The 26,470-nt window shown below is 36.9% G+C and overlaps 2 protein-coding genes across 3 annotated transcripts in view; both read right to left on the bottom strand.

Moving 5' to 3' along the window:
• LOC125843550 (uncharacterized) overlaps positions 1 to 26,470 on the bottom strand; it is a 51,911-nt gene that overhangs the window by 8,217 nt on the left and 17,224 nt on the right. The gene's annotated exons all lie outside the window — the stretch shown is intronic.
• LOC125843766 (protein M7) overlaps positions 17,557 to 26,470 on the bottom strand; it is a 236,831-nt gene continuing 227,917 nt past the window's right edge. The window contains exon 3 of the mRNA XM_049522967.1: positions 17,557 to 17,570. The gene's annotated coding sequence lies outside the window, so the exon portion shown is untranslated. The remainder of the gene's footprint in view (positions 17,571 to 26,470) is intronic.

Raw genomic sequence — 26,470 nt, 5'->3', positions numbered from 1 at the left:
TAATTCAAAATTATAACCATCACTAATAAAATATTAAAAATATGAAATCTTTTTGAGATGATTTTTGAATAGTCACGAAATACATTAATTATATATATAATTATATAAAGCATATATATTATTTAAAAGTTATAAATAGGTGACGAATCTATTTAAGATAACTTGCAAACTATATTTATTTTCTTGAATTTTTTATAAAACTAATAATTTTAAATCATTTGAAAAATTGTAGAAGCTCGATGATTAATTTATATTGTGGAGGGCCAAAATTGGGTGCCAACAGCTGTCCCTCATTTGACTTGGATTGCTGAAAGAAATTCGAGGCAAATGAATTGACGAATCCAATTTTGACCGACCACATCTTCATTTTTAGGAAAATGATTTAGGTACGGATTTCAGGAATTATGGCCGATCCCCGGAAATTGGTTTCCTACATATCTTAGGCTATAGGAGAATTCAGGCCACTTGTAGTTCGACTCAATCGATTGAAAAGGAAATCTATTATGCAAGATAACATTTGGTTCTGAAAACGCGACAAAGTAAGTCTAGTTATGAAAAAGAGGCTTGCAACCTCTTAGTCATGAATATGGAGCTCTTCACATCCATAAGTAAGAACTTACATGGGCATAATTTTCAAAGCTCTTGGTGCATTGTCCCTTGGATTGGAAAGTTGCCTCTGGTGGAGACCAAAATTTCTGGATGCGAAACTGAAACCGACAAACCTAAGAAAAACCCACATGCCTTCCGATAGGGGTGTGGTTTGATTGTGGTGGAAGTCGCTCCTCTGCTCGCGTCCTAAGAGTTTGACACTCCTCTTTGGACCATGTCCCAGTTCGCTGCTAAGAAAAAGTTCCACGTTGTGCTGCATCCTTTTTGATGTCGTCTGCACCTGTGGTTTGTTTTGGAGATTCATCCTTTCGGATGCTCTCGACAAAGACTGAGATAAAACTCATTAGCATAAAAATGTAATTTAAATGGGAGACAATGTTTTTTACCGTGTTGACACTTAATTTCTCTCCTTCAACGTTTTGACGTCAACTTCATCAGATTTGAAGTGAAGAAAATAAAGCTTGTGTCTCATGTTTACAATATCATCTTCAATGTACTCTTCATTTGAATGTCAAAGCAATAAAATAAGTTGATGTAGTATGTCGACGATTTTGTTGATCTAGTCTTCGCAAAGAAAAATGATGCAGTTGATGTTGATTCTCTTGTGATGGGTAAATCTTTCTCTTGCGATGCATAACTCCTTCTCTGGCGATGCATGACCCTTTTCCTTTGCGATGTACGACTATTTTCTCTTGCAATGCATGATTTCCCTTCTCTCGCAATGCATGAATCTTTTTCGCTATGCATGGATCTTCTCTTGCAATGCATGAATCTCTTTTCTCGCGATGCATGAATCTTTTTCTCGCGATGCGTGAATCTTCTCTTGCGATGCATGAATTCCTTCTTTCGCGATGCATGAATCTTTTACCCGCGATACATGAATCTCTTTCTTGCGATGTATGATTTTTTTTTTCTTTTGCTATGCATGACATTCTCCGCGATGCATGGCTTCTTTCTCTTGCTATGTATGCATGAATCTTTTTTTTTTCTCTTGCTATGCATGACATTCTCCGCGATGCATGGCTTCTTTCTCTTGCTATGCATAAATCTTTTCCCGCGATGCATGATTCTTTTGAGCCTCCCTGATACCGAACGAAGATGATGTTTCACCCAGCAACATAGGTGATCTTCTAGGTATCTCTTGGACGGCGGTATCGTCTCAATCGACAATATAAATAAAAATGACCCTCGGAGTAGTGGTATCATCTCTTTTGACAATACGATATAAATGACTTTTCGGGTAGTGATATCGTCTCAATCGACAATATAAATAAAAATGACCCTCGGAGTAGTGGTGTCGTCTCATTTGACAATATGATATAAATGACTCTTCGGGTAGTGGTATCGTCTCATTCGACAATACAATATAAATAACTTTCAGGGTAAGAATATTATCATATCTGATAACATAATGCGAATGAATATCTTTCAGGTATTTTTAGTTGCTGAAAAGTAATAATATTTCTCTCTTCAAGGTTTTCATTTGTTCCATCTCCGAACATAATTGCATGTTCATTATGGACTTCGCTTTGCTAGGAATTAAATGAAATAATGTTATTCATATTCCAAAATCTTTGATATAAGCAGCATAAAATATTTCCTGCATCCACAGAAAAATTGTCAATTTTGGGGGGCTCTTTGCCCCTTTGAACTTCTCCATATTCATTGAAGGATGAAATATGTTAATCTAGAGGCAAGCTTATAGACCTGCGTCCACAGAAAAATTGTTAGTTTAAAGAAAATGAACTGATCTGTGTCGATCTCTTCGGTTGTTTGCTCCTTGTCTTGCTATCTTCGGTTGATTTCTCCGATCTCCCGCTTCTTGATAGATAAGACAAAACATTTTTTTATGCAAATATAATTGAAACATGAAGGAAAAGTTTTTAAGGAAAATAGATTTTCAAAAGTAATGTTTGGAAAAAGTCACTGCCAAGTGTCATGTCACGTCAAGTTTAATGAACGTCATTCGGAGTTGGTGTTTTGAGATCTGTCTGATCACTTGTTGGAAATATTCAAAGTTGTTCTAAACTGCCGATAAACCCAGTTGAAATTTTGAGGCCATCTCAAAATTTCTTTCTAGTTAATTGTCTTGGCTTATCTTTAACCGTCGGTGAGCAATCACGAAATTTTTGAGATCTTCTCAAAAATTTTGTCGCAGTTGCAAATCTCAAAGTAACTTCAGTTTCAACTTTGTTGGAGAGATCTTCTTCTTGAAAATTTTTTAGTCCCTCTCAAAAATTCTGTCTCAGTTTCTATTGTAAAGGAAAAATAGAAACCTTACTTGAGATATGGCCGAGCCCTTGTGGCGCCTACATATCCCGTTGAGGCAGGAATCAGGTCAAATGTAGTTCCCCTCGAGGACTAACAAAAATAGGAAATTTACAAAGAAAACGACCGAGGCCGACATAGGCCGCCTACGTATCTCATTCTTGAGAATTCAGGTCGAACGTAGTTCAAATACAAGGAAAAAAAATTCTAAACAAAGCAATTACAAGCAAATAGAATTATTACAAGGGAATGCCAGAAATACAAACTGAAACTTTACACGTAGTATCTCTTGACAGCATCTGAGTTGATCGGTTTCGGCCATTCAGTGCCATCCATCTCCGACAGGACTAGGGCACCTTCGGATAACACTTTGCGAACCATGTAGGGTCCTTGCCAATTTGGTGCAAATTTCCCTTTATATTCATCTTGATGAGGGAAAATGCGCTTAAGAACTAACTGACCAACTTCAAATGTCCTGGATCTTACTTTCTTGTGAAAAGCACGAGTCATTCTTTGTCGATACAGTTGACCATGACAAACGGCAACCATTCTCTTCCCGTCAATCAATGTTAGCTGGTCAATCCGTTTGCGAACCCATTCAACATCACTTAATTCAGCTTCTTGGATGATTCTCAATGAAGGTATTTCAACTTCGACAGATATAACTGCTTCTGTCCCATACACCAACAAATATGGAGTTGCTCCGACTAATGTTCTGACAGTCATTCTGTAACCCAACAAAACATATGGCAACATCTCGTGCCAACCTCTGCGATTTTCAATCATCTTCCTCAAAATCTTCTTTATGTTCTTGTTGGCGGCTTCTACAGCTCCGTTCATTTGGGGACGATAGGCGGTGGAATTCCGGTGAGTAATCTTGAATTGTTCACATATTTCTCTCATCAAGTGACTATTAAGATTCACTCCGTTATCAGTAATGATGGATTCAGGTACTCCAAACCTACATATCAGGTTGTTGTGAACAAAATCAGCTACAACTTTCTTGGTTACTGACTCGTACGAAGCTGCTTCTACCCACTTAGTGAAGTAGTCAATGGCAACCAAAATAAATCTGTGTCCGTTAGAGGCAGCTGACTCTATTGGACCAATGACATCCATTCCCCAAGCTACAAAAGGCCAAGGAGAACTCATAGCATTAAGTTCGTGAGGCGGCACTCGAATCAAATCACCATGCACTTGACATTTATGACATTTCTGCACAAATTTGCAACAATCATGTTCCATAGTCATCCAAAAATAACCGGCTCGAAGGACCTTCCTCGCCAAAGTGAGCCCATTCATGTGAGTACCACAAACTCCGGCATGTATCTGTTCCAAAAGCTTTGCAGCTTCCTTAGCGTCAACGCATCTGAGAAGACCTAAATCTGGAGTCCTCCTGTAAAGGATTTCCCCACTTGCAAAGAAATTGAGGGCCATACGGCGTATCAATTTTTTCTGGTTGAACGTTGCATTCTCAGGATAAGCCCCGTCCTCTAAATACTTCTTGATGTCAACATACCAAGGCAAACCATCTGGCTCCGCTTCAACATGTGAAAAATGGACAGGCTGCTCTTTTACCTCTATATCCAAGGGATCAATATAACTTGTATCCGGATGTTTGATCATTGAGGCAATGGTGGCAAGAGCATTGACCAACTCATTTTGTGTTCTGGGAGTATGTCTGAACTCAATCTTGCGAAATCTCTTGCACAACTTTTGTATATAATGCACGTACGGTGTGATTTTTGGATTCTTCACGGCCCATTCCCCTTGAACCTGATGAATAAGCAAATCAGAATCTCCAATAACCAGCAACTCGTGAACATTCATATCAATTGCCATCTTCAGACCGAGGATGCAAGCTTCATACTCAGCCATGTTGTTCGTGCATTGGAATCGGAGTTTAGTCGCCATAGGATAATGCTGACCGGATTCTGACACTAAGACTGCTCCGATACCTTTTCCCTGGTGATTTGTCGCTCCATCAAAGAACACTCTCCAACCTGGGTACACTTCAGAAATATCTTCACCCACGAATGTAACTTCTTCATCGGGAAAATAAGTCTGGAGTGGTTCGTACTCTTCATCAACTGGATTCTCTGCAAAATGATCAGCCAAGGCTTGTGCTTTTGTCGCCTTTTGTGTCACATACACAATGTCAAACTCACTCAAAAGCATTTGTCATTTAGCCAACTTCCCGGTCGGCATTGCTTTCTGGAAAATATACTTCAATGGATCCATTCTGGAGATAAGGTATGTGGTATAAGAAGACAAATAATGTCTCAACTTTTGAGAGATCCAAGTCAAAGCACAACATGTTCTCTCCAAAAGAGTGTAACGAGCCTCATATGGAGTGAACTTTTTACTCAAGTAATAAATGGCTCGCTCCTTCTTCCCAGTCTTGTCATGTTGACCAAGCACGCATCCCAATGCATTATCTGAGACAGACAAATATAGCAATAACGGAATTCCTTCTCACGGAGGGACCAACACCAGCGGATTGGACAAATAGTTCTTGATGGCATCAAAAGCAGTTTGACATTCTCCGGTCCACTTGGTCGAGGCATCTTTTTTCAATAACTTAAAGATGGGCTCACACACCACGGTGGATTGAGCTATGAACCGGCTAATGTAGTTCAACCTTCCTAAGAAACTCATCACCTCTTTCTTGGTCTTCGGAGGAGGTAATTCTTGGATCGCCTTGATCTTGGAAGGGTCAAGCTCAATGCCCCTTCTGCTGATTATAAATCCCAACAACTTGCCAGCTGGCACCCCAAAAGCACATTTAGCGGGATTTAACTTCAAATTGTATCGACGCAGACGATCAAAGAATTTTCTCAAGTGAGTCAAGTGATTCGAACTCTCGCGGGACTTGATTATGACATCATTTACATACACCTCGATCTCATTATGAATCATATCGTGAAAGATGGTCATCATAGCCCTCATGTAAGTAGCACCAGCATTCTTGAGACCAAAAGACATCACTCGATAATGATATACGCCCCACGGCGTGATGAAAGCTGTTTTTTCTGCATCTTCTTCGTCCATCAGGATCTGGTGGTAACCCACATAACAATCCACAAATGACTGCATCTCATGCTTAGCACAGTTATCAATGAGGATGTGAATGTTTGGCAATGCAAATTTATCTTTTGGGCTAGCTTTGTTGAGATCTCTGTAGTCAACACAAATTCTGATTTTTCCGTCTTTCTTGGCAACCGGAACAACATTAGCTAACCAAGTCGGGTACTGCGTCACTTCCACTACTTGGGACTCGATCTGCTTTGTAATCTCCTCTTTGATCTTTAAACTCAACTCAGGCTTAAACTTTCGAGTATTTTATTTTACTGGACTGAAATCTGGATTGATTGGCAACTTGTGGGACACCATATTCGTACTCAATCCTGGCATATCTCTATAAGACCAGGCAAACACATCAATATACTCTCTGAGCAAACGGACTAGGTCTCTTCTTTGAGCTTCAGTAAGATGGACATTGATTCTTACTTCTTTAACACATTCTTCATCTTCGAGATTCACACTCTCGGTTTCCTCTGAATTCGGCTTGTGTTGATTCTCGAATTGTCGAAACTCTTCAGTAACATGTTCGGGAACCCCATTCTCTTCTTTATATTCCTCACACTCATCATCACCTGCCTCATTTTGTTCACTCGGTTCATGACACGACATGACATTGGTAGGTTTTAAATTAATATTACTGAAATCATAAACAAACAAAGTTAGGAAAATAAAATATAAACAGATAAGTGACAATTTTTTTATAAATGAGGCTTTCATTTAAATTGCGAAAAGACAAGCACAAACTTTAGCCATGGCCGAGGGCCATTTCTTTTTTAAACATCATAAGGGAATTTAAAAACTTCAAACAAATAAACTGCATAAATGGTGGGTCTCGGGCCTCTTCCGAACTACCATCGATTTTAAAATAAACAAAGACACATGTCTTTTCTACCCAGATGTGTGGGAAATCAGGAGTGGTATGGAGGTCCAGTTCTGCAAGCGCTCCTTAGCCTCTGCATCACGGATGTCTGATGTCCCAGCCTCTTCCTCAATGACCGCATCAATCTCCTCAAAAAGGCCACAGATTCCTTCCCCGAGACCATCATTATTGACATATCCTCGCACCGGGAATGACTGGTACAGATGAGGAACTGGCCTGGCCAATGATTGATCACTACTCTTGTTCTTCATCTCTGTTTCGTTGTCTGTTGGGACATATCCCAAACCAAACTTTGCTCCTTTGATGGGTATTCAGATAGGCTCAACGATTCCTTGGAAATGCTTCCCCAATCCAAAACCTAGTTCGAAACCATTCTGGAGCATAACAGTAGCAATCATCTTGTACACGGCAGGCATAGGAGGCTGTGGAGCCAAGTCATCACCGGTGGCATTTACCAGGTCCACTGTGTAGAAATCACAACCTCGAGAGACATCATCAACGATCGGTACATACCCATTGGAATGACTGCCTTCACCATAAATGACCAATTCTTTGTCCTTCCAAACAAACTTCATTAGTTGGTGAAGGGTAGAAGACACGGCCCCGGCCATATGAATAAACGGTCTTCCCAGAAGTAAGTTGTAACTGGTGTTGATATCCAACACCTGGAACTCCACATTAAAATTCGCAGGGCCCACCTGAATATCCAAGTTTACTGCACCCAATGTGTCTCTTTGCACTCCATCAAATGCCCTCACATTGACTTGGTTTTGGTGAAGCTTTCCCAAGTCGAATTTCAACTGCCTCAGAGTCGAAAGTGGGCAAATATTAAGACCGGATCCGTCATCGACCAAGACGCGATTAATTATCTTGTCTCGACATATACAGGTGACATGCAGAGCTTTGCTGTGCATCCTCCCTTCAAAGGGTAGCTCTTCGTCACAGAAACTGATTCGGTGTCCTCGGATGACCTGGTTTAACATGGTGCTAAATTATCACTGTTAGTACCTACAGGCACATAAGTATCATCCAAAGCTCTCATCAAAGCCTGTCTATGCAATTGTGAACTCATCAATAAAGCCCACACAGAAATCTGAGCTGGTGTCTTCTCCAAATGCTTCACAATTGAATAATCTTTCGGCTGCATCTTCCTCCAGAACTCTTCAGCTTCAGCTTCACTAATCGGCCTTTTAGTCTGATCCTTCTTTTGCGCACCCTGGATCAACTCTTCTGGCGTGTAGCACCTGCCAGATCTGGTCATACCCTGGGTAGCAGCTGTTTCAATCATGAACTTTGGTCGGGCAATAGTTTCTCTCGGCACCAAGGTAACAACCTTCTCGGGTGTCAGAATCACAAACTCTTTCTTCTCTCTGATGCTCAACGAGGCTACAGCCCTTTCTAGTTCATCAGGAACAACCGGAACTATTGCCTTTGTCACGCACCAATCATCATCTGTCTCTATCATATTGATAGTGACGCCTCCATGATTTGGCAAAGGATTACTGTTGACATTGGGCGCGACCGTCTGAAGAGAAACCACGTTCTGATCGATCAGGTCTTGGATTTTATGTTTTAGGTTGATACAATCCTCGATATCATGTCCAACACTGTTGGAGTGATACGCGCACCTCTGGTCGGGTCTGTAAAACTTTGAGTTAGTATCAACCGGCTTGGGCCCCACTGGATGAATATATCCAGCCGCGGTTAATCGCTCGAACAACTTTGTTCGGCTTTCAATAAGCGGAGTGAAAATTCTAGCAGGCTTTCTTTCAAATATAGGATGGGAGGGATCGTAATTGCCCTGTTGCGGAGGAGGCATCTGGCGATAATTTGAAGCGTTTGGACGGGGGGCTTGATATTTGGGATATGAGTTGGTTTGGTAATTTGGTTGTGGAGCTTGGTAGTTCGGGGGGGTATTTTGGTAAAGTGGAGCTGGGGTTTGGTACATTGGGGGAGGCGTTTGGTAATTCATTTGAACGTTGGCACAGTTGGGGGCGACATTTCGATAGTGATGAGATGGAGTCTGGTAAATTGGAGGGGGAGTTTGGTAGATAGTGGGGGGAGTTTGGTAGTTAGGCGGGGGAGTATTTTGATAACTGGGAGGAGGATTATTTTGGTAATCGGTTTGTGTATAACAAGCCGGGTACGAACTCTGTAAAGGTCGAGAACGACCTTGGTATGATGAGGTTTTCCTTGGGGTCTTCTTCCCCTCATAGGAGAAAGAGGACACATCCTCTCTTTTCTTCTTCAACAAACCCGAAGATCCGGGCGAAGCAGCAACACGGGCAATCTTCCCGGTTCTCAATCCATCTTCGATAGTCTCACCTACCTTGACTATCTCAGCAAATTTTGCTCCAACGAGCAACATGATTTTGTCATAATATTCGGGCTCTTGCACCCGCACAAACACTTCGACGATTTCCTTTTCCGACATAGGAGGTCTTACTCTAGTTGCCTCCTTCCGCCATCTATATGCAAATTCTCTGTAACTTTCGGTCGGCTTCTGCTTCATCTTCTCCAAGGAGTAACGATCAGGAACGATCTCCACATTGTAGGCGAATCGTTCGATGAAGTCCTTAGCCAGAGCGTTCCAACTAGACCACTGTCTCGTTTCATGAGACGTAAACCACTCTAGAGCCTCTCCGCTTAAACTTCGGCTAAAAAGCCGCATTAACAAAGCTTCGTCTCTCCCAACTCCCACGAGTTGGTCACAGTAGGCCTTCAGGTGTGCTAAGGGGTTCCCCGTTCCTCCGAAGATGTCAAATTTTGGCACCTTGAACCCTTCCGGAAGGTCCAAATTCGGATTAATGCACAGGTCTTCGTAACTCAACCAGGCGACCTCAGGAATGCAATTCAACTCCTTCATGGCTTTTCTAATTTCCTCCTTCATATCTATCTTGGCGGTCTCTTCCTTTGACCTCCACTCTCTTTCCCTCTCCTCATAATGGTTGAGCTCCGAACCATGGTCGTTATGCTCGTTGGGGACTGGTATTTGGAAAGTGGCCCTTTGCGGTAGTGGTGGAGCAATAGAGGGACTCTGGCCATTTAAAGGGGCGTGATAGTTGTGGGGGAAAGTCTGGGGACTGGTATACTGGTTTTGGTGAAGGATGGAAGTGTTTGGGTCATTAGCGTTTTGGTTATGAGGGGGTAGGCCAGTTTGGTGGTTTGCATTGGGGGGAAGGAGTGGTGCTTGGAGGTTGGTATTTTGAGGAGGGGGTGGTGTTTGATAAGAGGCTGAAGGGTAATGGGGGTTTTGGGTGGTAAGGTCAATGATGGAAGGATTACGAGCAGGGCTTAAAGGCGGGTTCTGAGCTTGTTCCACGTTAGGAGGGGGAATTTGAGCTGGAGGTCTTCCGTCTGGTTGAGCGTTGATAGCAAAAATAGGAGGAGGCAAATTGTTCTTTCTCTGCATCTCGACCCTCATCTCAGCAATTTGTTGCATCAACTGCAGGATCAGTTCATTCTGATCAGCAGGGGCAGGTTGAGCCATCACGACATTAGTAAGGCTGATTTCTTCGTTGTTATCACCCATTGTTGTTTCTCCCTTTTGTGAACTTTGATTAGGGAAGGAATCTGTAGGACCTTTAGATCTAGTGAAATAAGAATGATCAGTCAGCTTATCGACACAGACCAGTTCTAACTACCTGTTGGGAAAAACAACTCAAAGGCAAATGTGTTAGTTTTGATTCGGCACAAATAATGCAAAATATCATATAGAAAGCAGATAAACACATAAAAGTTGCTTCGTTTGAGAACATGCTAACCCACGAATAATGGGGACTGACTTTTGAACAAGCAGGAATTTGCTCGTTTTTATGTTGAGGTTGCTGATTCAGAAAGGTTAAATTGTGTTGAGCTAAGGTCTTCTTGCTGCATCTCTGGGTATTTTTTGATCTGAACTCAATGTTTCATTGTAGAATGAAGGGAAAAGGAAAATTTTTAAAAGATAGGGGCCGGGCCTTGGAAGGCTGCCTACGTATCTCCCAAGAAGAATTCAGGCCCTATGTAGTTCGAATACAAAGGAAGTTTCATTTTCATTCATTCATTTCTCGAAGATTACAAGGAAAGTGAAAAACAGGTAATAAAGCTCCTAAAAGATAAAATGTGCCTCTACCCAAGCCATTCTTTTCTGATTGTTGCATTAATCACGGGGGTAAACTCATATGCTTCGAGGGTGGTTTTCTCATTCCCTTCCTTCCACCGTCCCTGAAGAGGAGGCCTATAGACAATTTCCTTCCCAGTATCTTCTTCAGTAGCTTCAGATCTAGCACCTTTGGGATCACTGTTGACGGCTTCTTGGCTGAAGAAAAAGTGTTTTCCACGTGGCTTCTGAAGCATCACGGTTATCTCTTTGAGGGCATCGCGCTTCTTCCGCACAACAACTGTCTCTTCATCTATAACAACACATTTTGTCATCTTTGCTGCCAATTCCACGTCTAATGCCGCATTTGTTGATCGTGCGATTGCGGTGGCAAACTCCACTTCTATTCTCTTTTTTCTGGTTTCTTGGATCTCTCGTCTGAGCCGCTGTAATCTTACTCGTATGATAGAGTAATGTTTTAGGATTTGATAGTAGGATTTTATTTTTGGTTGAGAAACTCAAGACTCAAGAAATTTTGGTCGGACATTTTAGTAGTGACTTGTATTTAGCATTGTAGAGATTTTCAAAAATTTTTGAAAAGGCGTGGGCTAAAGATGTCCTCATTCAAAGCAACGTACCACATAAACAGTTAAAGCACACAAGTAAACAGACAAATATCGCGTCCTAAACATGCATGTGACCCTTTTGTGCCAATGGTAGGCCTAGCGAATTGAATGATGTATATGTCCTTTTAAGCCAATTCATTATCCCCAAAATATTTCATTAATAGCATTCAAAAATGTTTGACAAACATAAAATGAGGAAAATGAGTTCGAAAAGTAAATTACAAAACAAAGTACAAATAAAGCAATCCCATGCAGGGGATGATAATAAACTTCAAGCTCCTCTTGATCTTTCACCAAATCTGCTCCTCTTGGCTATGCTGACCTCTTCCCACGTAGCATATCTGTTTGCCCATAGGTGATCCATTGCCAACCGAGCCCCTTCTTGATGTCTGAACCTTTCGACCGACTGAATCTGCTGCTCCATGCTATCATCTAATTCTGACATACATTGCCTAGATTTTTGTAACTCTTGCTTCAACTGAGCTATGACTTTGGCGTCTTCTGAGTGCCGACGTTGATGCTCTAACTCATTCCTATCAAACTTCTCTTGGAGTTGATGAAGTCGGATTTGATGTTTGGCTCCAACATCTGCAATAATGTGGGGAACGTTTGGACCGGGTTCGATAGTTCCGTCGAGACTCTTCTTTAACCATTCTTTGTAATCCTTAGAACATTCCGGACGAAACCTATTTGGCACTGGCTCGCCCAATACCCTTCGAGTCTTCCATAATTGAAGCATCTTTTTAGTAAAAGCGACTTCGTCATTTTCATGGTCCGTCACAAATCTTGTCATGTCTTCTATCTGAGGAAGCTCTTGTTTCCCTCCTAGCTGTCTAAGTACTCGAGATGGAGCATATGGCCGAGTTCCCCTCAACCCAGCAAATATCAAGTAGGGGGCCTTTCCACTTCGGATCACAATTTGTTTTGTTATTACCAAGCATTGGATAGACCACTGCACATTTTCCTCTCTCAAGCCCTGAAGTCTTGGGTACCAAAACTCTTGGCCTCCAGTCCTATTGAAATGATTACGTTGTACCCACCAATCGTGACTTTCGAGCCTGTTCGGTCTTTCCAAGGGATCTGGTTCTCTTGGATCATGAGCTTTGATCAAGTGTCTCATCATCCACCATTGAAGTATCAGGTTGCACCCTTGAAAGAAACGCGTGCCATTTTTACACATATCCAACGCCCTGTAAATGTCAGCAAGGATCATAGGAGCCAAATTGTAGTACTTTCTTACAGGCCCATAGTCTATTCCATTAAAAATAGCATGAGTAACCATTACTACACTTGGATGGATTGTGTAGTTCGATCCTTGGGGAAATACCATTGTCCCAAGTAGACATATCGCAAAAGCGAGGGGGCGTGTTTCCTTTCATTTTTCTTCCGACACGAACTCATCTTTAAACTTCTCGTAAGCTCTTGCGCGTCCAAATCGATAATACAACTTCCGAAGTGGAATATTTGACCCGGGCAACCTGTCCATCCATTCAGCTTTGACAATTGACAATTTTTCTTTGATTTCAGCAAAATCCCATACTTTTGGATATAGAAGATCAGTATCGGGTTGGTGTTTCCTCTTGTTGCACATGCCGATACTCTCGTAACTGGCAAGGACTTCATCTATAGTCGGAGTCAACTCTACCTCTCCAAATCGAAATACCATGTTGTTGCTGTTCCAAAATTTCACCATCGTTCCGATCAAGTTAGGGTAAGCCAGCATTTCCATTAATGACGGGAGATGGCCTATGTGTCTTTGCACTTTCTTTTTATCTTCCTTGTTCATGAATTTCCACCAAACTTGGAGGTAAGGATCAGGTATAGTCACCATTCGAGTTCTCAACGGCTCAAACGTCGGATTCATCCTACAAGAAAAACAAACAAAGGTAAGTTAACCCCCACCCCCACTTGATAGTCGATTTGTTTAAATGACATATACATCCTTCAATTAAAACACACAAGTATGATTGTCTTTTTATTGGCAAATGGGCCAAATAGACACAAGGTGGGCTTCTAATGGGCCCAACATGCCTTGGGTGTTGGGTCGACCTAGTTCAAAATGCGCTAAAAATTGGGATTTGGTTTCGCTCTACGCTAGTTGACTAAGAGTGGCTTTGAAAGACTGGGAACCCAAGTGGACAACTTAGGCTGAAATTCACGACAACCATTGGACGCATGACGTACCAATAAATTGCCGATCCTTTTGAAAAAGGGTTGAGTATAAAAAGTCCGGCTGCGATTATGCATAAACCGTCCTTAATATACTATACATATAATAGGAAGATGTCATGAAATGCAATGACAGTTATAACAGTATAAGCACAAACGAACAATTCAACAGTCAATAACATTTAATCACATAAGTCAAATCTTATGGTTAGAACTTAATTAAGTCCCCAGCATAGTCGACATTTCTGTTGTGTCGTAATTTTCGTATCTCTAGAAAAATCATTTTTTTTGAAATGTTCTAAGTATAAAACAATTTGAGAAATACTTAGAAAGAGTCGCCACTTAATTTTTAAAGAAATTAAGAAAACTTATAATTTTCAAAGATTCAAACAGAAAAAAAATCATTTGAAAATACCAAAGAAGGTTCGGGGTTCAATTTACAATTCGAGAAGGGTTTAAGCATTCGAAGTGTCCACTAACTTGCGGTTGACCTGCGACTTGACTAAAATGTATTTGACTATTTTTAGAAAAAAAATAATTTAACATAAAAATATATAATAATTTACACTATTCGGTTAAGTTTGAAAAATAGCTAAGAAATGAACCATTATATTTTGATCTTTTTGGAGGAAGAGACCTAAAATGAAAAATATTTGAATTAAGGTGCAAGTGATTAGAAAATTAATAAAAACTAGACTAATTAAAATTTATTTAATTCATTTCAGAATAAATTAAACCAATTTAATAAACATGAAAACCATTTCTTGTTAATTGGTTAACCTTTTTTGAGAAAATGACTTAAGTAAGTATATATATATATATATATATATATATTTATTTATTTTATTATTATTATTATTATTAATCAATTGAAAAGGTTCTCACTAACATTTTTTAAAGTTTATTAGAAGAAAAAAAAATACTTTAACTTAGAACAATTGAAATGAGTGAAAAAAAAGTGATTTAAATGGAGAAGACCCTAAAAGAACATATCTAAAAAAAAAAAAAAAAGGGAAATGATTTAACATGAAAATATATAATATTTTACGATATTCGATTAACTTTTGATAAAAATAGTTAAATAAAGAATAATTTTTAAATTTTTTAGAAAATAGGATCTCAATTGAAACAATTTGGTCAATTAGGAATTTAACAAGATTAGATTAGTTAAAATTTGTTTACGGCATTTTTATTTTTTTTTAGAAATAATAATTCGAACCCACTTGGTAGATAAACCAACAAATTATCTTAATCTAATTAAAGATAAGTGAAAGTTTTGACTTAGAATTTTTTTTTTTAATAAGTATAAGAGTTACTAAGAATGAATTATTTTTAAAGAAAACTAACATAAAGAATATGGTTCATCTTCTGGGGAATTTAATTAAATTAAATCGCAATAAAAAAAATTAGATAAATGAATAATCACACAATTAGATAAGTTAGGTGAAGAGGAAATTGAATTTGGGCCTCTCTTGGGCCTAAATTCGCTGCCACTTCGGGATTTAACCCAATTTCCATTTTTGTATATATTTGTTGTATATTCCTGTATACGGGTCGGATTTTGACCAATTTTCTTGTATATTGAACTGTATACCAAACGTATACAATCCATTTCTTTCCCTGCGACCTGTATTTTCGTTTTTAAACCTGTATATGGTATTTTAGTGCGTATGCTAGTGTATACAACATGTATATCAACGTATACATGCTGTATCTCAGCCCACTTTCAGCTTTCCAGAACCTGTTAATCCAATTTCAGGCCTTATTTGGATGCTTTCGACCTGTACACCTGCTCTCGACGGCCTGGCCGACTCAAATGACAAGGAAAAGAGCCTTTATGGCTCGACTTTAAAATGCAAAGAAGAGAAGTCCACCATGGACTCGGGAGGGGTTCATACAACAAGCAAAAAGAGACAGCATCAGCACTCGAAATAGCGAAACAAGTACAAAAGAAACAACCGAACATGTCAAAACACCAAGAAAAGAGCAAATGGGCAGAAAATATAAGTCATGAAGGATTATAGCTTGCGCGAGATAAAATTTACTACATAAAAATCCAAATCAATCCAAATATACATCACCAAAGGCATGCTTGACAAGGATAACAATTCAATACATGCTAACGGGAATGCTTGAATCGCATAAAAATGAATTAGGAACGGACATACAATGACTCTAATACATACTCAAAACAACTACTAATATAGCCAAAATAATTGTAGAGAAAAAGAGAGCAAGCCTGTGAACTCCTACATGTTGGATCGAGAAGGGAGAAACCTAAGACATACTCTTAAAATGCGACGAAAACTCATTGATTCGGATAAGAGTTAGTGAATTAAAGCCTTTATCACAATCTAGCCTAACCAAACACATACTAGTCAAATAAATATGTTGACTCTAGCTTATTCATAGTTAGGCAAGAAATAAAAAAATAATAATAATCAGACCATAACAATTAAATCTTCAGCAAATGGCCTACTGCTATATCACCAAAAATAGCTAAACAACATACAAATCATGCTAAGAAATATACTTTCCAAAGAGACCAACAAGATGATGAATCTTAAGGCAGCACAACAATTCCAAATTAATATACGACAGCATCGCATATGCTTCAGCCTTGCAACAAAATCATTCGATGCTTACCTATATATTTGAATGCTAAGACCGAGAACAAATGAGCAACCACCTCTAATACGTACCCAACTCTCGATTAACCATGAGAAGTCAAACACACTCAAGCGATCTCAAAATCAAGGAAAAATTAGCCGATATGAACAACATCACAATTTATTCGAGAGGAAAGGAGGAAAAATAAGAACAAGGATATTACCTTTCCTGGAGCAGCGATACTAGAAACAATGAGCAGGGGAGAATACCGACTTCTTCTCCCACGAACTTCGAACACAAATAGCAGGTTGAGAAAATCCGAGCAACGGGATATCCTCAAAAATTAGAATCAGAAAGCTAAATATATCGTTTTGAAGTGCAAAATGACTATTGCCTCGGAACTAAGCTCAAAACTTGTCAAAAAATCCCGTTTTCCCAAAATCTCCCCCTCTAAACCTAAAACAAAGATGGATTTTATATAGGAGAAAAATGAATTCCATTAGAGGGGAAACGAATTAAAAATTTAAATTTCAAATCCCTATTTTTCAGGATACAGTAGAAAGGATGGGGCCTTCTACAAAAGAGGATGAGGGGACGGGGTGAGTATGGGCGCTGCAGGGTAGTTGAGCGAGATTTCCAAGTTTGCAGCGCAATTTGCTCGCTGAATTTCGGTGTTCGCGTGAAGAAGAAGAGTAACAGGGGTCGGGTACTGTTTTGGAGTGGGTTGAGGAGGCTGGAAGAGACTTTTTGTATTGTTATGTATGTATTTGATGTTTGGGAGTGTATTATTGTATTGTTGCATGTATGGGTGGGCTGGGAATATTGTGGAGAAAAGGAAATGGGCTGAGAAGTGGGAATGTTGGGCCAGCTGATTGCTGGATAAAGGTAGAAAAGAGGCCCAAAACTTGGTCTTAAATAAGTTTAAGGTTGGGGTAGAAATGGGCTAGAATTATAAAAAGAAAATGGCCATTTGAATTTCAACTATCGCCAATTGGGATTAAGAAATATAGCCAATTTGAATTTAAGTAACAAAATTGGCTAAAACTTAAATAAAATGAATTAATATAATCAACTAACGAACTTCTTAATAAAATAAATAATTCAATTATAACTAATAACTCGAAATTATAACTATAACTTAAAGTAAATTAGTAAAATATTTAACTAAAAATGTAAAATCTTTTGTGATGACTTTCAAACATTTGTAAAATAACGTGATTGTAAAAATATACATATTTATTATTTAAAATTATTAAAATTATTTAAAATGACAAAATTACTTTTTAAAAATAACTTGGAAGAATTTTGAATTTCCTGAAACTCATTAATTCAAAATTATAACCATCACTAATAAAATATTAAAAATATGAAATCTTTTTGAGATGATTTTTGAATAGTCACGAAATACATTAATTATATATATAATTATATAAAGCATATATATTATTTAAAAGTTATAAATAGGTGACGAATCTATTTAAGATAACTTGCAAACTATATTTATTTTATTTTCTTGAAATTTTTATAAAACTAATAATTTTAAATCATTTGAAAAATTGTAGAAGCTCGATGATTAATTTATATTGTGGAGGGCCAAAATTGGGTGTCAACAAAAACATTTATAAACTTCTTTGGGAATACTTAGTTCCCTAAATAGCTTTTTAAGAAATGAACTCAACTCTTTACTCTTTGTTTAACTTGAAAACTTGAGTTTTTAAAATGAATTCAAAACATTGTTAAAGACTCTTGAAAACTTTAAGAAACTTTGTTTTGACTTGCTTCTTAACTTCTAGACTTGACTGTTAACTTCGTTGACTTTAATCCTAACTTTCTTTGAATTGGATTATGTGTTGACACCCAATTTTGACCCTCCTTCCTTCTAATTCTTTGTTTCTTATTTAATACCATATAAAATTATCCTTTTACTACTATTTTTATTACTACGACTATATATCTTCTAAAATTATTAGTTTCATTATCAAAATTCCTAATATTATCTTTTACACCTCTTTTCTTAAATAATCAATTGTCGTCATCTTATTTCTAGTTTCGTATTTATTAAATTAATATAAGTCAATATTTTGTACATATATTTTATATTAGTGATATTTTATTACGTAAATTATTAGTTGTCATCTTATAGCATATTTTATATTAGTTATAAAGTAAGAAGCCCAAAATAATTTAAAAGAAGAAAGGAAAAGGCTAAGAAATTCGACCCAAAACCCCCAAATTAGACCAACGTTTCAGCCCACTTTTTACACTAACATCTGTCAAAATTAGCCCAATTTTGTTCCAACACTTGGCCCAAATCCGGCCCAATTTTTAGCTCAAAATCAATTCAAGCCCTAATAAGCCTTATCTTCTCAACTAGCAGTAGACTTCTCTCTCTTCTATCGTTCTTCTTTCCTCTTCCGACTAAATTCCAGCGATCCTCAAGAATGACAGAGCACTTCCTTTCCAATTCCATGCAAGCCTCGACAACTCTACTAGCTCTCTTCGTTTCTCGTCTCTCTTCTTTAATTTGGTCAACAGAAAATGCCAAAGAACTTTTGAGATTTCTGAGAAAGAATCGTCAAGCAGATTTTTTCAAATTTCAAACGGTTGTCCCGCTCAAATGTTAAACCTATAACCCTAGTTCATTCCTTTAAATACGAGGAGATTGCACTCGTTTTGGGGAGAGTTTTCTTCCTTCATAGCACCTTGAACCACTGATTTTTACTCTAAAAAAAATAGCTTGTCATTCTCTTCTTATCTCGGCCAAAACTCTGGTCTCAAGCTTTGTAGAATTCGTTGATTGTGTGAGTGTAGACCTTTGATCGCAGCAGCCCCATTCACTGCCCTATAGCAGGTGACATTCTTTTCTTTTTCCTCAATTTTGTTATTGTGATTAGAGTGTTATGTTGCTCTAAGAAATTTGTATATTGAGACTGATTCTTGCTTAGTTCAGTTGTAATCAAAGTAATGTTAAAATATGTTTGTATCCTTTTTGAGATCTATACAGACTTGAAATTGTTTTTCCTCACTTTTTTAGACCTTGAATTTAAAAAATGGCTTAGTTTTAAAATTGGATATTTGTTAATGACTTAGTTCTAGAATTGGATTTACATGAGATGTGTTGTTGTTTTGTTCCCAGTTGAATGTTTTATTTTGTGTGTTTATATGCTAAAGTTTCAATGGTCATGTTTTCCTATGTATAAAATGTTTAATAGTAATGGCTATTGTACTTGCTTCTGTTACAAATAGCTTTGCACATGCTTCTTTTTAAAAATGTAAAAGAGAGCCTTGGTTGTAGGCATTTTGTTTAAGTTCTACACTTTTCTTTTTTTTTTGCTAATTAAATCATGTGTATAAGTTCCTGTTCTTTTTTTAAAAAAATTGTAAGTTAGCAGTTATCATATTTAATATTTGAAGGAATATCGCACAAATCATGTGCATTGTCATTATTAGGCGTTAGTTTTATATATACAAATATATACCTATAAACTTAAGCTTAAGCTTCCTTTTGTTTTACTCTCTGTTAGTATATTAATTTTTCTTTGCCCTTTTCTTCTGAATATTTTAGTATAGACTACTTATAAAGAATTGTTAAAATTCATGGTTTGAAAAGGTAAGCTTCTTTGTGGTTTAAATCGGTTAAACCTGAAAATTAGTTTTATCCTGTAGGTCAGTTACTTTGAGTTCTGTTAATAAGTCGGCTTATCCTACGCTTGCATATTTTCTATTCCGGATAGTGCCTTCGTTGTACGACTTTTACTTATCTTCATGTTTGGTTTATTTGATATAGTTTTAAAGTGGATTCGCCTTACTAATCTTTTTACCCTCTCTTTATTTGCATGAACACTTTGGAGCAAAATGGAGTCTCGATTAAGGACTCTCGCAAAATTAGAGTCTCATAGACTCAACACCATCATACCCGCACATGAAGTCGATATCCTATACTATCCAAATAGCAAGCAAAATTCATTTGCGGGTCGCTTTTACTTATTATCATTTAGCATTTATTTTTTTTAACTTGCTTATGTGTTTTGGATATGTGTTAATTTCTTGTTTCATAATAACTAATTTAATATAGATGTTTGGGTTTGGGTACCTTTAGTTAGATACAAACCTTACTAGTCACTTTACCTTTTATAAACTTCATTTGGCAAACCTTTTTTAAAACATACTTCTTTTTGCGCCATTTTAAACTCACTAGATTTATTAAGTTTGGCTCAAACTTGGCAATGTCTTACAAAGAAAATTTGTTATTCTAAACTCTTATTTTTCTAAAACTTTTTCTAACGGGAGCACCTTGTCGGTCAATGAGTAAGTGTCTATTTTTTTTAATTACTTATTTTTAGCCATGGATTTGTCTAAATTGATCTAAAGAAATTACTCTTTCTTAAATCTTTTTCATTCTAATAAATTGCAAAAGAGCTTTTAAAATAAAAAATGTTTTCCAACTTGGTTATTCAATCACTTAATATTTGACACTCATATCTTTATATTAAAAATTAATTAATCTAAGTTTGGCCGGTAACCGTCTTTAACGGATCTTAAAGGATGCCTTACCCCTTCCCTTTAGGATAACTAGAACTCTTACTTAGAATCTTTTTAAGTTAGTAGACCTTAATTGAAGTCAATTTTAGTATTACTTGGTTAAATATTTAGGTGTCCTAATTCACCGTAATAATTAGGTGGCGACTTCTTAAGTTAGTTAATAATTTGGAAATCACCAATATGTTGTACACGTTTTGACCTCGAGTTAAAATGCGGTATAACAGCTTGACGACTTCACTGGGGATTTTGGGTTCTAAACCATAACATGCTTTAGTTAATAATTAAGATTTTTAGTATTTGCTTGTGTTTTTTAATTGTTTATTTATTTTAATTGCTTAAATATTTTATTCATCATGCTTATGTGATATAAATTGCTTATTTATTATTGCTTTATATAAATTGTTACCTCTTAATATAAATTGTCATTTCGTTCATACTTCCTCCAATTCTGAAAAATTCACACAATCACACGTACACGCGAGATGTGTTTTGCGCACCCGCAAATGTCATTCAAAATCCCAAAATTTAGGAGAGTTGGCATATGCGCGGGGTGTCCAGATCTTTTTCTGTGTGACTGCGTAGCCTTCTCACTCGAGTTGTCTACTCGAGAACCTTGTGTCTAGTAAATCCACTCTTAATTAACCTAGGATAGAGCTAAACCAACACCTTTTACGGTACATGCATCATGTTAACCTAAGAAGCTTAATACCCTTGGTGAAAAATATTGATCCGGGCGTGTCCCTGGCGCGTTACGCCAGGCCCCATTTTACTGGGGCTCATTTTTGCCTCCCTAGCTTTCCTGGCGCTATGGAGGGGGGNGGGGGGGGGGGGGAGCGTCGCTCCAGCCTCCCTTCAAGAAAAATTCATACGAACTTTTGAGTCGCGTTTTCTGAACCTAAATCGTTCTACTCCGATTCTTTTTCCCAAATTCACTTTAGATTCATGTACCCAAATCATATACACAAACTTTAACTCAAACAACTCAGGGAAACAACACTTAATCATCAAGAAACTCCTAAATCCCAACTCATATTCAAGAACGAAATCGATTCAAGAACAACTATCAAGAACATCAGTTTCTCAATCATTTTAGGACGAAAACACGCTGAATTAAACATGTTTGGCGCATGGGTGAACTAACCCAACGCTATGTGATCTCACATACCTTGTAGGGATCACCCCCGACGAAATCTACAAGCAATTCTTGAACGTTCTTGACGAATCTTGAACTTCCTTCTCTTTTCTCCTCTTTTCTCCAAGCCCTAGCGTGAACTCAACTTTTTCTAAACTGACTAAAATCTGATTTTTACCCCAATTAACTCTTAAAAACGAATTAGAATAATAAGGTAAGGAAAAGACTAAATTACCCTTCAAAAATCCGGTTTTAGATTTTCCTTATTCGAACAACCCAAACTCCAAAGCACCTAACTAACTCATACGAACTCGGAATCACGCAAACTCGGCGGCGTTGGAAAGATCATTTCAAGAGATTTCCTACCATATCTGGGAGTGCTCCTAACTCATCCTGAGCTAGAAGTTATGACCGTTTAAAGTTGACCAAAAACTCATTTTTCCTAACTTAAACAAATTTCCAGATTTCAATTCTTTAAAAAAAATGACTATTTCCAAATTCTTAACTTCTTCCTAGTTAGTTCGATTTGCAAGATGTTACAACTTTATTATTCTTCTTCGTTTATTACATGCACTAAATTATATCATCAAATTTTCCTAAAACAATCATCTCTACATCAATAATGATAAAAAAAAATTTGAAATAGATTTTTTTATATTATGTTATATTATATATTTTCTATAACATTATTTTGTTATAGAGACCAAAAGACAATTTAAATGATATTGTTATAGTGAGATTTGATTGTAATTAGAATGAAAAAAAAAAAGGAAGAGGATGAAGAATTGAAGGAGATTACAAGTCTTGGTGGGGAGAGGGAAAGATTTTTTAGATACATCTTTGTGTACTTATTTATCATCACCCACAAAATAATATCATTATTTTGTGGTTTATAATTGTTGTTTCCTGTAAAATACTTCCATTGTCCCTAATTACTTGTTCACTTTTGAATTGACACACATAATAAGAAAATAATTAATGACATAATAAGTTTACCATTTTACTCCTTGAAGTGGATGAAAAGTTCTACAATTTTCAAAGTAATTAGTCATTTAATTGAGGATATAATAGATAAAAAAAAATGTACTTTCTTAATTTGTCAAAATGGACAAATAATTAAGGACAACTATAAAAAAAAAGTGGACAAGTAATTAGGGACAGAGAGAGTATTCAGTTAACTGCGTTTCATTATTTTTGCATTTATTTATGTGAGATTGATCAAGGTGAATTGTCGTGTTCAAATCCACAAAAACAAAATACACAATCTTTTCTCTGAAAAAAATATGATTAGAGAAAAAAAATCTTTTTTAATACTCTGTACTCAATCGAATATAATAGTAATAGTAAATTTTATAATATATCATATTAAAAAATAAATATTAAAACTAATTCAGTCTCGAAAAGCCAAAAAAAAAAGCCTAAATTCAATTTGATGATTGAACAAAAATGTGTCAAATTTTATCCAATAGTAAAATGACACCATTTCTCCTAACAAAAATTCCCCTAGCCAAATGCAGTAAGCAGAATCTATACCTTAACACACTTAACAGATTTAGTCCTTTAACTATTCAAAAACTTATCAGCTTTAGTCTCTTAACTATACACTTACCGGTTTTAGTTCCTTAACTATAAACTTACCGATTTTAGTCCTTTAAGTATTCAAAAACTTATCAGGTTTGGTCTTTGTCCATTTATTTTAATACAAATAGCTTAGGTTTATATTAACCAAAATCTTCGTGAAATTAAATATTTAACCCATTTTTTAAGTTGTTTCTCTATCCTCATTATTTTTTGTTCAAACTACTCTTATGAAAAGAACAATAACGTCAACTATTCAAAATAAAATTAATGAGGAAAGAAGATATAAGTCCTAATTTTATTCAATGAAGGATAAAATTAAACATATAATTGTTGTTAATGACTTGAATATGCTAATAAGTGCGGATTTTATTTAATTTACTCAAATTTCTTTACGTAAAATAAAATGAATAGAATAATAAAATTAATCTATTTAAAAAATTGCAAATCTACCATTTTATAAATTTCGTTCAATGAAGTCGTTGAAATACAAACTTTGGATTTAACGGGTAATAAATATTTTCTTTTTATAATAAGGTTTAGCATATTCAAGTCATTAGTAGCAATAATATGCTTCATTTTATCCTCTGTTAAATAAAACTATGACTTATATTTTCTTTCATCGTAAATTTTATTTTAAATTGTTGAGGTTAAGGTTCTTCGCATTAGGTTAATTTGAAGAAAAAATAGTAGAGGGAGAGAGAGAAACAACAGAAAAAGTTGCTAAAGGATTTAATTTCTCGGAACATGAATTCCTTTAATATAAACCTAAGTTATTTGTATTTAAAAAGTGGACAAAGACCAAACATGATAAGTTTTTGAATAGTTAAAGGACTAAAATCAGTAAGTTTATAGTTAAAGGACTAAATTCGTTAAGTATATAGTTATGGGACCATTTTAGACCTACTCCTATATCCGATAAGTATATAGTTAAGGGACCATTTTAGACCTAGGGACTATTTTTGTCATAAAAAAATAAAGTAGCAATGAAACGACCCCAAAAATGCCCGAAAATGTGCTTCGGAAACACCTATAATTGTAATTTCCATATATCTCAAAATCCGTGCATAATTTCGGAAATTCGACTTCATATTCTTATTCAGGGGGTCAAATTGAGTGGGAAATGGGTCTAACCCGAATTTTAGAGCAACCGTATCAAAATTCAAAAATCGCAAAAAATGCAATTTGGAGGGTCAACTTTAAAGAGGCATATCTCTTAGCACACAAGGAACTGGAAAGGCCACTACCTATTAAATTAAATCCCTTCGAGTTATCTTTCCAATGCAATTGGTTTCACCTCATTTCGAGTTAGGATGAAGGAGTTATGACCATTTTCGTAAAATCTGTCCGGGCAGAATTGCAAATTCCAGTGAGCTACGTTACTGTAGCGGGCTGGAGACGTTTTTCTTTTATAAAAGAGGACATGTCCCATACTTAGTTATATTTCTTTCTAGCTTCAAAACACTCAAAAACACTCACTAATCCCTCTCCAAAATTCCACCAAGATCTTCAACCAAATTCAAACATCTCAAGTTCTAATTCCGGATTCAAGACTCAATCTCAAGCATCAATTCTCCATTCCAATCTTCATCAAGGATTCTCCAAAGTTGAGGTATGTGGGTTGATTGTGGAAACCTTCCTTTCCACAAGTCCAACCATTTATCCTCTATTTTACTTCAAGTTTATGGGTCCTTATGATCATTTATGAACTCTTGAATTATGGAATTACTACTACACATTCTATTATGGTCTATTTTTGCATATTATCATGAAATGGAATTATTATGTGATGTTTATGGTTTTCATGCTTCCATGATCAAATTATGAAGGTTGATATATATATGTATGTTGTTGGTGGGCTGATTTATATGTATTTCGGAATTGGTTGGACTTAGTACTCTTGAAAGACATGATTTTATCTACATGAACAATAGCCCACCATGTGTTTGATAAAATGTCATTTATAGAATTCATAGGAAATGGAAGGTCCAATGTACATCCTATGAGTCGGATGATTATATAATTATTGAAATGATGATGAAAGGGATACATGTATATGATTTTCTCTATATAGTGTTGTGAGTCGACCAAGCCTAGTACGGGGGGTAGTAGGCCCGTATAACCGTATCGAGGGGTTGGTACCTTGGTTGCCTAGTACGGGGGGTAGTAGGCCCGTATAACCATATCGAGGGGTTTGTACCTTGGTCCCTAGCTCGGGGGGTGGTAGGCCCGGGTAACCATATTGAGGGGTTTGTACCTCTTTCGCCTCTCCAAGGGGGTGGTAGGCCTTGGAAATACTATATTGATGGTCACTCGCCACACATGTACTACGTCCCACTAAATATGATTTTTATGTAAGCATCATTATACATATCATTTCTCTAATATGCTATCTATCGGGTATGATTATGCATTTTTCCTATGATGTCCATCTATTGTAGCATTGCATTGCATCCCATATACTTAGTACATTCAAACGTACTAATGCATACTCTATGCCTACATGATGTCACCATGTAGGGACCAGAGCACCGATTGATCATCCTCCTCCGCGTGGCTAATACGATTTCCTATCAAGGTTATTGGTGAGTCCTCCATTCCGGGGACGTTGCTCATGATCTTTTGCTATGTATAAGACCTTTTCCTTTTTTAGTTATGTATTAACTATGAGGGTGAGCCCGGTAGTTTGTTTTGGCCCCCGCTAAGTACCCATGTTTAGAGGTGGTGTTGGACAAGTTGTGTATTATGCTTGAGCTTGACTCATCTATGGTATTTATGTATCACTCCTTTTTTTTTGTTTCTTGCTCCCTTAGTCCCGATTTCCCCTTGATTATGCTTATCGCTTATGGTTATTTTAATTGCTTCCGCGACTAAGGATGTGTAATGATACG

This window comes from Solanum stenotomum, chromosome 1 (assembly GCF_019186545.1).
Source record: "Solanum stenotomum isolate F172 chromosome 1, ASM1918654v1, whole genome shotgun sequence".
In the NCBI taxonomy this organism is placed as follows: domain Eukaryota; kingdom Viridiplantae; phylum Streptophyta; class Magnoliopsida; order Solanales; family Solanaceae; genus Solanum; species Solanum stenotomum.
Note: the sequence above shows the minus strand (reverse complement) of the source record. Positions and strands in the feature narration are given on the sequence as shown.